This window comes from Microcaecilia unicolor, chromosome 9 (genome assembly GCF_901765095.1).
Source record: "Microcaecilia unicolor chromosome 9, aMicUni1.1, whole genome shotgun sequence".
NCBI lineage: Eukaryota > Metazoa > Chordata > Amphibia > Gymnophiona > Siphonopidae > Microcaecilia > Microcaecilia unicolor.
In genome coordinates, this window is record NC_044039.1 from 26,720,379 (window position 1) to 26,734,360 (window position 13,982).

Consider the following 13,982-nt stretch of genomic DNA (forward strand, 5'->3'; position numbering starts at 1 on the left):
ATTCCGTTTTCGTTAGCTGCTGGCTTCCTCGGTAAAAGCCCTTTGATGCATGCAACGGATCAAATTTTCCTCGTTGTAGGGTCATTAAAGGCTCATTAAGCTTTAGTGCATCTGCCTCTAACTCTGTAAACTGCTCAACCTTCTCGTGGGTAAAAGTCAAGGCTCCTGAAGATCTCAAGGTGGCAAAAAACAATGTGACAAGGTAGTGGCCAAGGCCAGAAGATACTTGACTGCCTGGGGATATGCAAAATCAGCAGAAAAAAAAGAGGTGCTAATCAAAATGCCACTGTATAAGTGCTTGGGAGGGGGGAGAGGAGGGTTGCTGGACATGAGGGGAGGGCAGGGGAGAGAGCAGGGTTGGTGGATGGGAGGAGGCCATAGGAAAAAAAAATAGCCCGTTGTTACGGGCTTAACGACTAGTATTAGAATATTGACTCAGTGCTGACTTTTGCATTTGTACACTACAGGACATTTTGAGGACCTTCAGTCCTACAATTTTATTAAGGGACTGCAAGCTTCACATATAGACTGAAGTGCATGCATATGGTGGAGTGGAGGAGTGGCCTAGTGGTTAGGGTGGTGGACTTTGGTCCTGGGGAACTGAGGAACTGAGTTGGATTCCCACTTCAGGCACAGGCAGCTCCTTGTGACTCTGGGCAAGTCACTTAACCATCCATTGCCCCATGTAAGCCGCATTGAGCCTGCCATGAGTGGGAAAGCGCAGGGTACAAATGTAACAAAAATAAAATAGATACTATTGGAGATTCTACATGGAATGTTGCTACTATTGGAAATTCTACACGGAATGTTGCTATTCCACTAGCAACATTCCATGTAGAGGCCTGCACAGCCACATTGGTGATCTGCAAGGGCCGACTTCTACACTAGTGGAATAGCAACATTCCATGTAGAATCTCAAATAGTAGCAACAGTGGAGGAGTGGCCTAGTGGTTAGGGTGGTGGACTTTGGTCCTGGGGAACTGAGGAACTGAGTTCGATTCCCACTTCAGGCCCAGGCAGCTCCTTGTGACTCTGGGCAAGTCACTTAACCCTCCATTGCCCCATGTAAGTCGCATTGAGCCTGCCATGAGTGGGAAAGCGTGGGGTACAAATGTAACAAAAATAAAATAGATACTATTGGAGATTCTACATGGAATGTTGCTACTATTGGAGATTCTACATGGAATGTTGCTATTCCACTAGCAACATTCCATGTAGAAGGCTGCGCAGGCTTCTGTTTCTGTGAGTCTGACGTCCTGCACGTACGTGCAGGACGTCAGACTCACAGAAGCAGAAGCCTGCGCGGCCATATTGGTGATCTGCAAGGGCCGACTTCTACATGGAATGTTGCTAGTGGAATAGCAACATTCCATGTAGAATCTCAAATAGTAGCAACAGAGGAGGAGTGGCCTAGTGGTTAGGGTGGTGGACTTTGGTCCTGAGGAAAGTCACTTAACTCTCCATTGCCCCATGTAAGCCACATTGAGCCTGCCATGAGTGGGAAAGCGCAGGGTACAAATGTAACAAAAATAAAATAGATACTATTGGAGATTCTACATGGAATGTTGCTACTATTGGAGATTCTGCATGGAATGTTGCTATTCCACTAGCAACATTCCATGTAGAAGGCTGAGGCTTCTGTTTCTGTGAGTCTGACGTCCTGCACGTACGTGCAGGACATCAGACTCACAGAAGCAGAAGCCTGCGTGGCCACATTGGTGATCTGCAAGGGCCGACTTCTACATGGAATGGAATAGCAACATTCCATGTAGAATCTCAAATAGTAGCAACAGTGGAGGAGTGGCTTAATGGTTAGGGTGGAGGACTTTGGTCCTGGGGAACTGAGGAACTGAGTTCAATTCCCATTTCAGGCACAGGCAGCTCCTTGTGACTCTGGGCAAGTCAGTTAACCCTCCATTGCCCCATGTACAAATAAGTACCTGTATACAATATGTAAGCCACATTGAGCCTGCCATGAGTGGGAAAGCGCAGGGTACAAATGTAACAAAAATAAATATATGTACACACATACACACACGTACACAGCAAAAGCTGGACTGGACCAGAACTACCCAGAGGAATGGAACAAGTTAGAATCAATGTGCCAGTATTTTTTAAAACCTAAAAAGGGAAGAAGCACTAACATTTTCAAAAATCCCCATCACATCCGGGCATTAGGTTTTTCATATGTGTAAGGTCGACCTTTCTTGATCCATTGACCGCATGCGCTATAAACCCCAAAGTCCTTTCATTTCTAATCAAAATTCCTTTCCAGAAAAAAAAAGGCATATTTGGAATTTTTCTGTAGTAAAAAGGGGGGAGGGGGGAGGAAGGGGCAGCAGTGGGATGCAGGATAATCACATGCATACCAAGGATTCTTACATGCTGTAGCTGAACTCTTGAAGGTCAGACCATTCACTGAGTCAGATTGCTGCAGGCCACTGCAACCCCTTTAGCTGGAGTAATTAGTAGACTGAAATCATTGTCTTGGTATGTCAGAGCTGGACAAATCCTGCAGTGTCGTGAGTTTCCCTTCACTGAATTCTTTAGCTTTGGGGATGTTGTTTTGTGAAGGGAGTCATTGTTTTAAGTCTGAATGTGCATTTTCTTTTTAAACACCCTTGATAAAAAAATAAAATCTAACTGCAGAAGCTAAAAGACCCTTAATCCCTGCTTGACGCATGTCTGCCTGTCCTCTTTGTATTTACATTGTAGCAAGTGACAGCAGACAAAGAGCAAAATGGCCTTTCCAGTTTGACCAGCACAAGACTTTTTTTTCTCACTGGTTTTCAACCATCCTGTGGGGACGAACACACAAATTCCCATTGTCTACACCATTACTGGGGCTTGACCCCCATGTCCTCTACCTGACCTGTTAACCTTTACCCCACCGTGGCCCACCACAACTCTTGAGTATATGTCAGCGTACACACACATTCCTGCCTGGTGGATATTTCTTTTGTCTACCTCTGTGATTCCCAAACTTTTGCTATGGCAGAACTCCTAAAATATTTTTTCAGACACCGAGCTTCCCCCCCTCCCGAGTCTTATCCAGCTTCTGCTCCACTTCCCCTCTACCACCCCTCCTGCCCCTCCCCTTTAGTCCAGTATCACAGGTCTCTGTCTCCTCCCCCCACCCCTGGCTCCAGTGCCTCTCTCTTTGCTCCCTCCCACCCCTTACCCTCGATTTGGCAACTCCCCTTCTCTCTCATCCCCTTCCCCCCACACGCACCCTTGATGCAGCATCTTCCCCCTCCCCCTGATTACCTTGTGCTCAAAGTTGCCAGATGGGCGGTTTTCCCGCCCAATTGGGCGGCTTTCCGCGACCCGCAGCGGGAAATTTTTGCCCACTGTGGGTCGCGGTTTTTTGGGCGGTTTTTGATTTCGTTGGGCGGGTTGTTTTTTCTTCGCCGGCTGCGGGTCTTCTCACCCCGCGGGGGCGTGGTTAACGACGTGTCAGCGACGTGTTAACGATATGTTAACAACGTCGGTGATGTGGGCGGAGTTGGTGGCATCGGGGGGCGTGGTTGGTGACAGCGGGGGCGGAGCTGATGACGGCGGGGGCGGGGTTGATGACGGCAGGGGCGGGGTGTGCGGTTTTGGGCGGGTTTTCAACTGATTTGGGGTCGGAAAATGTATTTAAACCTGGCAGCCCTGCTTGTGCTCCTTTGGAGGGGTTTACCTTTTGCTTTAGTTTAGCCAGAGAGAGGTACGCAGCCTGAGCAGCGAGGAAGCAGGTTGCGTACTTCAGCTGCCGACATCAGCACTTCTGCACATGCTCATGCCGATGAAGCATGCTACTGACTTGCAGAACCCTTGGGGTTCCATTGACCCAGTTGGGCAGTCACTGGTCTACCTGGTATATGTCAATTTGGTGTCTGTTGTGCCTGCCTGCTACTCTTGGGGGATTTCTGCACAAGTTTGCAACATTTGGTGTAGTTTGCCAAATAATTCAATGCAATCATGGTCTCTCAGTAATCATTTCAATTGTAATACAAAAGAAAATGATTTTTTCAAAAATGCAGAATGTTCCTTGGATTACTGTAAGAGCACACCATAGTCAGGGCTGCTGGTTTATGAGATTTTTACTGGAGCAATCTACAGAACCCAAGAGAAAAGCAAAGTTGTAGGCGGCTCTAATGTCCTGCAGCTGTCAGTACTTTAGGAAAAACAGCAGTGGTTGTTTTTACAAATGGCAACAGTTGAAAGAAGTCGGTGCTGCTTGTAGCTCCTCTGGGGTGCTGAGGATTAGCAAATTAAAATCCTCCCAAAACAGAAGTCCTAACTATAAGGGAGCATTCCCCCCACTGTCAAACCCCAACATTCCTCTTCTTCAGTGCACACATTCTCCATTCACCCCTCCCCCATCTCATGTACCCCCCCCCCCCCCCTAACTCAGTGGTTCCCAAACCTGGTCCTGGAGGCACCTAGTAGAAGGAAATGTTGTTATGTTAATTCTAAGCGGGTGCTCCACGCTAGTGAAAACATTAGCATACAACCTGCCATAAAATATTTTTAACCCCCCCCCCCCTCCATAAGTGCCGCACTAAATCTGGGCTCAGCCTGTGTGGTCGTCCTGCGTTAAAACGTATTAAACCCAGAATTTACCACACTAATAAAAGGGCCCCTTTGTGACCCTTGGCAAGTTTTGATCTTTGGGCACCAACATAGACTGTAAGCTCTTCTGGACAGGGGCACAAAGGGGAAGATATTCAAAGTGATTTAACTGGCCAAGAAAGGCTCCTGAACACTTAAATCACCTGTTTGGGGCTGACTGGTCATTTTCAGCAGCACGTAACTGCTCTGTGCCTCTGAAAATAACCGATTAGCATTAAACTGAAAACTGGGGGTGTTAAGTATCGATATAGAGTACCAGGGGCATAGCCAGACCTCGGCGGGAGGGGGGGCCAGAGCCCGAGGTGGGAGGGCACTGTTTAGCCGCCTCCCCCCGCTACCGCCAACCCCCCCCCCCCCCCGCCACTTTGGACCGCAACCCCCCCACCGCCGCAACCGCCACCCGCCCACCCCCTGCCCGCCCCCTGCCCGCCCCCTGCCCTGCCCTACTGCCGTATCAGGTACCTTGTTTGCTGGCGGGGGTCCCCAATTCCCGCCAGCCGAAGAGTCTTCTTCAGCGCCGGTTGACTCTGGCGCTTTCGTGGTGTGATCATCTGTTTCTGACGCCTTACTTCCTGCACCGTGCATGTAGCCCCGTGCAGGACGTAAGGCGTCAGAAACAAATGATCACACCACAAAGGCACCGGAGTCGACCGATGCTGAAGAAGACTCTTCGGCTGGCGGGAATTGGGGACCCCCGCCAGCAAACAAGGTACCGGGGGCGGTCAAATGTAGAGGGGGCCAGGGCGTAATCTGTGGGGGCCTATGCCCCCGTGGCCCCACGTAGCTACACCCCTGTTGAGGACTTAGCCAGCTAGGTTAAACGTATAAACAGGACCACATAAATGTCAATTTAGAACTACTGCCCGGCTACCACGTGCCCCAGGTGGTAATTCCATCTTTTACGTGCGTCCGATACATGCGGCAGAAAATAGTTTTTATTTTCTACTGTGTGGCGCTAACCAGGTGGTAATTGTCAGTGTACGCGCGCTGACAATTACTGCCCGGTTAACGCTGAAGACCTTACCGCTAAGTCGATGGGTGACGGTAAGGTCTCAGATCCAAAATGGACGCTCGCCCATTTTTATTTTGCCACACGTCCATTTCCCCCCTCCCCCCCTAAAAGGTCTTTTTTGCAGGTGCGCTGAAAAACGGACCTGCACATGTGCAATACACGCACCTATAACAGCACAGGCCATTTTTCGGTGCACCTTAGTAAAAGGACCCCTATATGCGGTAACCCACGGCTGGTTAAGCACTGAATATCGCACAACTGGCTACCTCTGCAAACCTGGAAATTCAGTGCCGGTCCCTGGGCTTAGCTCAGCATTGAATTTCTGGGTTTAACACCAGCATCGATTAGCAAAACACTGAATATTGAGCCCAAAAATAAGTATACACAGAATCTCCCTAGAAGTATGGTATAGATCACGGAAGTCACATGCTGTACCTAACAAGTATGTGTTATTGCAATATAACTATCGAATGTAACCTCACACTTGAGAGCCAAGTCAACTCTACAACTAAGAAAATTATCCACTCAATGTGGAAACTCAGACACGTGAAACCATTCTTCCCAAGGGAAACATTTCGCAACTTGATACAATCAATGGTACTAAGCCATACAGACTACAGCAAAACACAGCAGCAAGGCTTATATTAGGAAAAACGTGATTCAAAAGCGCCAAACCCCTCCGAGAGAAACTACTACTACTATTTAACATTTCTATGGCGCTACAAGGCATACGCAGTGCTGTACACCATACACAAAAAAGGCAGTCCCTGCTCAAAGAGCTTACAATCTAGATAAGACAGGTAAACAGACAGAACAATTAAGGAGAAGGGAATAAATAGGTGAGGTTAAAGGACAGGGCAAGTGAGTAGTGGTTAGGAGTCAAAAGCAGTGGTAAAGAGGTGGGCTTTAAGTTTGGACTGAAACTACACTGGTTACCAATCAAAGAACGCATTGCTTTCAAAATCTGCACCTTAGTCCATAAAATCATCCACGGCGTCGCCCCGGGTTACATGACAGACCTCATTGACCTACCAACAAGAAACACAATCGGATCAACACGAACATACCTAAATCTCCATTACCCAAGCTGCAAAGGACTCAAATACAAATCAACATATGCATCCAGCTTCTCCTATGTAAGCACACAATTGTGGAACGCACTACCAAAAGCACGGCCACCTAAACTTCCGGAAATCACTAAAAACCAACCTGTTCAAAAAGGCGTACCCTATCGACCCAACTTGAATGCCTAAACCTTGCAACACAACGAAACCAAAGCTCGTAAGCAGCTCTGCATAAATCCTCTCTTCACGACTCCCCATTATGTTTATACCATATGAACCTTATTCGACCACAATAACTCTTTGTATTTGTTTCTCTACCGGAGTTGGCGAAAGCCTCTACGGTACAATGTAAGCCACATTGAGCCTGCAAATAGGTGGGAAAATGTGGGATACAAATGTAAGAAATAAATAAATAACACAGTGCCTGCTGGGCACACGTCACCCCTGGCGCACTGCACTTGTCTGTTATATTTCCCTGAAAGTATGTTTCATACCAGCCAAGCGTAGGTCACTATGAGAATATATCTTTCATTGGATCACTTCGGCCCGTATCACTGCTGAATCACTTATGCCTGTTCAGACAGTTCTGCTGCTTTCATACTTTACGGTCACCTGGCATACTGCAAGCACACTCTGATCTTTCCGGGTATGTGTCACTGCAGCCATATTTTACTGCTGCTTAACATGTGTTCTTTGGAAAATATCTTAGAAAGGCAAGTTTCTTCACATTGTGGAGGAAGACAGGGACTGGAGCAGCCTGTCAGTTTAAAAAAAAAAATGTACAGCTAGCTGGTTAACCTAACAGGAAATATCTTTGGTCCTTGTGCATGTAGACATGTGGGCAAGAGGGATAAATCGGAGTTCAATAAACTTCAGACACCAGGTTGCCACGGTGACTAGAAATTAAGTGGTCCTGCCTGGGACCCAGGTATGCCACTGAGAGGAGGACAAGACAGCATCGGAGGCCTTCACAAACCAATAGGAGGAGGAGGAGGAGGCAGCTGCGCTGACATCTGCATGGGCTGACGAGGAAGTCAGCAGCCTTCATGAGCTAAAGACAAGTAGTCCAGTCCTTGGGTCAGAGGAAAAGACCTGCCATCTATTGGTGAGGGAGCTCAGAAAGAGAGAGCACTGCACTGGAGAGAGAGAGAGGGCAGCAAAGAAGGGGGTAAGTGGGGTATCTGAGAGGGAGACTACAGGGGAGGGAGAAGGGATTGAGAAAGAAAGAATAGGAGATTGATAGGTCCAAGGTGGTGGATTAAAAGAGGGTGAGAAATTAGTAGAATGATGAGAGTTGAGGAGGAGAGAGAAGGAAACTGCGGGTGGGAGGATTTGGAGGGAGGAGACTACTGGGGAAGGGGGTTGAGGAAGAAAGGGTGGGAAAGTTCTGGAGACAGGGTGGTGGGTTGAGAGAAGGTAGAAAATAGCTAGGAATGATGGGGATTGAGGAAGAGAGAGAGGGAAACTGCTAGTGTCAGGATGGGGGGGGGGGGATTGGGGGGGTTGAGAAAGGGTAGAAGAGTGCTGGAGTGGATTGAGAGAGGAACGATGGAAATATCCAGGAACAACGGGGGGGGTTGAGAAAGAGAGGGAAATTGTTAGTAATGGTGGCGGTGGGGTGGATTGAGAAAAGGGAAGACTGCTAGGGAGGGGGGGTAGAAAGGGCTCTCTGCAGCTGGTCCTTCTTTCAGGTCATTTGCCATCTCATCCTTGATTTGGTGGCCCCTGTGTTTTGGGGCTAGCTGCTAGATCCAAGGTAAACATACATCGTCTAGATTAAAACATAATGTACGCCTCTAAATTTCCAAAAAATGTAATCTCAAATATTGTCAGGTCCAAAATTCCTGGAAAGTCAGAAACACTGGCCAGGATCTTTCTGGGAAGAAGATGTGTAAGGTTTTAAATATAATGATTGCTAATTTAGCATGACACTCTTATTCCTTGCCTTTTGGAAAATTTCTCAATCTGTGATAAATCATTTAAAACGCTTTTCTGTGCAGATTCCAGGGGTAGGGTGTCAGTTTCTAGACATCTACAACAAATGGATTCCAGTTAGCAAAAACTCCTGTCAGGGAAAACATTCTGCTTGTGGGCACAGTTTTTGAGCATCCCGAAGTGATGGTCTGGAACTTGTTTGAGAATGTTTCCAAAGGCCATGCATTATTCATTCATTCACATGCATGTATCACATTTCCAGAGAACTGCTCCATGTGCTAAACAATGAAATACAAAACAGTAAAATACAAATCTAAAATTAAAAATAAAAAACAAACAGCAGCAAAAAGCAAAACATAAATCATCTTAAAAACATAACCATTCCAAAACTGTTCCTGTCCCCAGCATTTTTCAGTTTTGACTAGTTTGGAAAAGAAGGTCACTGGAAGGTATTGGACCAGAATGCTGGATACTTCCTTTAATATTAGGCACAGAAACAAATTGTATGCAGTTTTGTCGTCTATGGAAAGCATGGGGCCTGATGTTTAGCCGCCGGTGGACAGCACTTTTGCTGGCGAGGGAGAAGGGATTGAGAAAGAAAGAATAGCAGATCGATAGGTACAAGGTGGTGGATTGAAAGCGGGTGGGAAATTAGTAGGAATGATGAGGGCTGAGGAGGAGAGACGGGGAAACTGCTAGTAACAGGGTGGGAGGATTTGGAGGGAGGAGACTATTGGGGAAGGGGGTTGAGGAAGAAAGGGTGGGAAAGTTCTGGAGACAGGGTGGTGGGTTGAGAGAAGGTAGGAAAAAAAGCTAGGAATGATGGGGATTGAGAAAGAGAGAGAGGGAAACTGCTAGTGTCAGGATGGGGAAATTGGGAAGGGGAGACTCAGGGGCGTAGCCAGACCTCATGGTGGGAGGGTGCCAGAGCCCGAGGTGGGGGGCACATTTTGCTGGACGTGAGGAGAAGAGAGAGCAGGGCAGGCAAAGCAGTGATGCCGGAGACCGGTGCTGGACGAAGGCTTCAGCTGGTGGTGGTTGGGGACCCCCACCAGGAAAACCAGGGGCCCAAAGGAAATTTTGGGGGCCCAGGCTCCTGTGACCCCATGTAGCTATGCCACTAGGGAGACTACTGAGGATATTCCCGGATATTCAATGCCAGGCCATTTCTGGTGACTGGCATTGAATATCCAGGGGGGTTTTAACCGCTAAAAAGTTAACCAGCTATGCTGATATTCAGTGGTTAGCTTTTTAGTGGTTAAAGGTAGGACAGGTATTTATTCGGTCCTATTTGACCACTAAACGTATCTGGTTAGGCACTGAATATTGGCACCTAACCAGGTAATACGATATGGCTGATTATCTGGTTAGGTGCTAACTGGCAGTATTCCGCGGAGATAACCATGAGAACATAAGAACAGCCATACTGGGTCAGACCTATGGTCCATCTAGCCCAGTATCTTGCTGCCAAAAGTGGCCAGTCCACGTCTCAGGTACCTGGCAGAAACCCTAAACAGTAACAGTTAGGTGCCGATACGCTAATAGTTTTGAATATTAGGGGGAGAGTTATTTAAGAACTATTACCAAAGGAATAAATGATTATCAGTTCTGGGTCCGTGCTTTTCATTGGCATAGCACTTTCCGAAGGTTGCAAATGATTAATTGGTGATGCCTATTTGTCGTCGTCCGATATTTAATATTTCATTGGCAAACTTCCTCTCTGTTTTTTTTTAATCTTTATAATTTTATGATGCAAGGATAAGATTGTTGTCCACCTTGAACCACTGTGGTGGCGAAGTGGATTATAAATGCGTGATTAAATTAAAATGTAATTGAGCGGGCCTCAGCGCCACAGCCGTCTTAAGTACCACATGTCACTTCGTGAGATTGTAAATTGCTCCTTTCTTGTCCTGAAAAGCAAAGTTAGAAATTTAATTATCTCTCTATATAAAAGGCAACCCCAACGTTCTGAAGCCTCCACGGAAGTTGAGGCGCCCGAGATATCCGGTGTGCCCTGGAGTGTCTGCACCGCCCTCGCGTCAAAACGTTATGACGTCGAGGGCGGAGCTGTGACACTCGAGGGCCGAAACGGAAACGCCACAGGCACGGCCACGGAGGCGCAGCAAAAAAAAAAAACCCTCCCCACACACAGCGACGCGAACCCCGAACAAGGCAAGTAGCTCGGAGGGAGGGGGCCCCTTGCTAGCGCCCGTTTCATTGCGCTCAGAAACGGGCATTTTTTCCTAGTAAAATAATAAATGTTAACCCAACACGTTGTCTTCTAAATAACCATTTACTTAGCTGCATGATTTTTTTTATTACGTAAATTTAAACAAGCCACGGTATTATCAACTTTGTAGAATTCGTAGTCCAAATACTGACCTGACTAGCAATAAACAGAAAGGATCCCATTAAGGAGGACTGGGATCTGAATTTTATGGCTTCTCTCCAGGTCCTCCAAATTTGGAACTTAAAAAAAAAAAACCTGCAGCTTCCAGCTCTCATTTAAGAGCCCAAAATGTAAAGTAATCTTGACGCCTATTAATCTTGTTGCAGAGGGAATGACAGCTTTAATGGGTGAAGCTGATAACCATCAGTCTGTCAGGATGGGAGGGGATCCTAATGTAAATACGCTTTTCCTGAATGGCTGAAATGAAAACATGGCTGCCCAGTCTATGAATTTCTTTGTGTGAAAACAAATGGATTTTTCCCCCCCTCCAAATACATTCTCTTACATTCCACGGCATTATTTTATTAAGGAAAATACGCCGGGTGTTCAGTGTGAGCCTTGACCCTTAGAGCAGCCTGCACTACTGGGGAAAGGTGATGGAGCAGTCTTAACTTTTAACACCATTCCTCTCCTTGATTGACAAGGCGCACTTCTGAGGGCTTAAGTCCAACTTCCCCGGAACGGTGCCTTGATAAGACTAGTGGAATTCAGGTCACTTAAACATGATCCAAGCGCTTGGGAGTAAGGTTTCAGACTGTGCAATTATGTAGGTTTCAATGTCTGCTGCATGCCATAAATACAAAGCCGGGTTCTTACCAGAGCACTTTAGGACTCTTCTCACACAGATGAAGGAGCAGCCTTGGCTCATGACAGCCCGTAATCAAGTAGAACAAGTAGTAACCACGTTAATTAGGTTCTAGAGGCTAGGGAAAACCATCCACAATTAACTTTCACACACACATACCTGTTATTAGTCCATCTTTCACAGGATGTTTTACTGGTGTCTGCTCTCTCGTCTACTGTTACTAGCAGTAAATCTGAATTGTAAATTGCCTAGGAAGATCATTTTGTAACTGGTCACCAGAGCTGGCCCAAGAGTGTCTGACACCCGCAGGACAGGTTTGGAAGCCACTGCCCTAGGTAAACTTTCAACTGTGTGTATCCATCCTAGGGTGGTTCAGAGCCCTAGCCTCTACAGTCCAGCATCCCCTCCCTACCCTCCCCCCAGGTGTCCAGCATCTCTCTTTCTGCTCCCTGTCTTCCTCCTCACCCAGGTGGCTAGCATCCCCTTTTCCATGACCTACACTACCCCTTTTCAGCATCTTCTCTCACCTTCCCTTCCTCCCATTCCTGTGTCCAGCATCCCCATCCCTCTTCCATATCCCCACTGCCGCTGTTCTTGCCCTACCTTTCCTTCCCTGATTCTCTCATAATCCAGTATCCCCCGTCTCCTCCCTCTCCTCTCCCCCAAGTGGGCTGCATCCCTCATTCTCCTCCCTACCCTCCTCCCCCAAAGGTGGCTAGCAGCCCTTTTCCACGATCTAACCCACCCCTTCAGCATCTCCTCTCACTTTCCCTACCTCCAATGCTGTGTCCAGCATGCCCATCCCTCTTCGGTATACTCGCTGCCGCCGTTCTTGCCCTATCTTTTCAGAGACCCAAGCCAATGTTGAAAACACATGCTCATGCCCTGTTATATTCCCCCCTCCCCCAATAAAAACATGCACAGGAACTCATGTTGGGGGAAGGGTGGGAAGGGCCAGACTTGAACATAAGCATAGTAACATAGAAAGTGATGGCAGATGAAGACATTCGCAGCCTGTCCAATCTGCAAAACAAGGCGTCCAGTACCACTAAGAATGGTTTTATAATTTTGGCTGCAGCACATAATGACCAGCCTTGTCCATCTATTCTGCCCAGTACAGTGGCTACAGTTGTACCTGCCGCGCTATGCAGAACATGCAGGTTACCCCCATTATGCTTTTGTATAGAGTTGTACATATAGCTCAGTGCAGATTACACTCTCTCTTTGCCTTTGTATAGGGTTATATGTGTTGCTCCGTGTAGTTTACACCCCCCTATATGCCTTTGTAGAGGATTGTACAAGACGCATAGCCGGACCTCGATTTTGGAGGGGCATGAGCCCAAAGTAATTGGGGGCACATATTGCCCTGCCTCCCAACTGCTCTCGACCCCTACCATAACCCCACATACCTGGGCTGGTGGGGGTCCCCAAGCCCCACCAGCAGAAACTTTGCCGCAACGATAATCACCACCGCGCTTGCCTGTGCTGTTTTCCCACCCTGGCCGCATGCTTGTTTTTAATGAAATTGAGCATACTAAAAATGAGCATGCTGCTGGGGGAGGGGGAAGCAGGGCAGGCAGCGTGGCGGCAAATATCACCGCAGGAAAGCTTCTGATGGCAGGGCTTGGGGACTCCCGCCAGCCAAACCAGAAGACCTTGGGGGGCCATGAACCTAAATTGGGTGGCCCAGGCCTGGCCCTCTGTGTCTATGCCACTGGATTGTACATGTTGCTCCGTGCAGGTTACACCCCCTCTTTGTCTTTGTATAGAGTTGTATGTGTTGCTCTGTGTAGGTTACACCCCCTCTTTGTCTTTGTATGTGTATGTGTTGCTCTGTGTAGGTTACACCCCCTCTTTGTCTTTGTATGTGTATGTGTTGCTCTGTGCAAGTTACACCCCCTCTGTCTTTGTATAGAGTTGTACATGTTGCTCCGTGCAGGTTACACCCCCTCTTTGTATAGAGTTGTACGTGTTGCTCCGTGTAGGTTACACCCCCTCTTTGTCTTTGTATGTGTATGTGTTGCTCTGTGCAAGTTACACCCCCTCTGTCTTTGTATAGAGTTGTACATGTTGCTCTGTGCAGGTTACACCCCCTCTTTGTCTTTGTATAGAGTTGTACGTGTTGCTCTGTGTAGGTTATATCCCCTCGTTCCCTTTGTATAGAGTCATAGGTGTTGCTCCATGCATGTTTAGGGTTGCATGTGTTGCTGCATTCAAACATTCAGCTTCATTAAAGGACAGGCTTTTAAATGCCCAGTTGGGTATATATGGTAATCTCAACTTTGTTAAATGTTTCAGACATATCCATCTACTTGCTCC

At 47.4% G+C, this 13,982-nt stretch overlaps 1 protein-coding gene across 1 annotated transcript in view; it reads left to right on the forward strand.

Moving 5' to 3' along the window:
* NUAK1 (NUAK family kinase 1) overlaps positions 1-13,982 on the forward strand; it is a 130,814-nt gene that overhangs the window by 102,961 nt on the left and 13,871 nt on the right.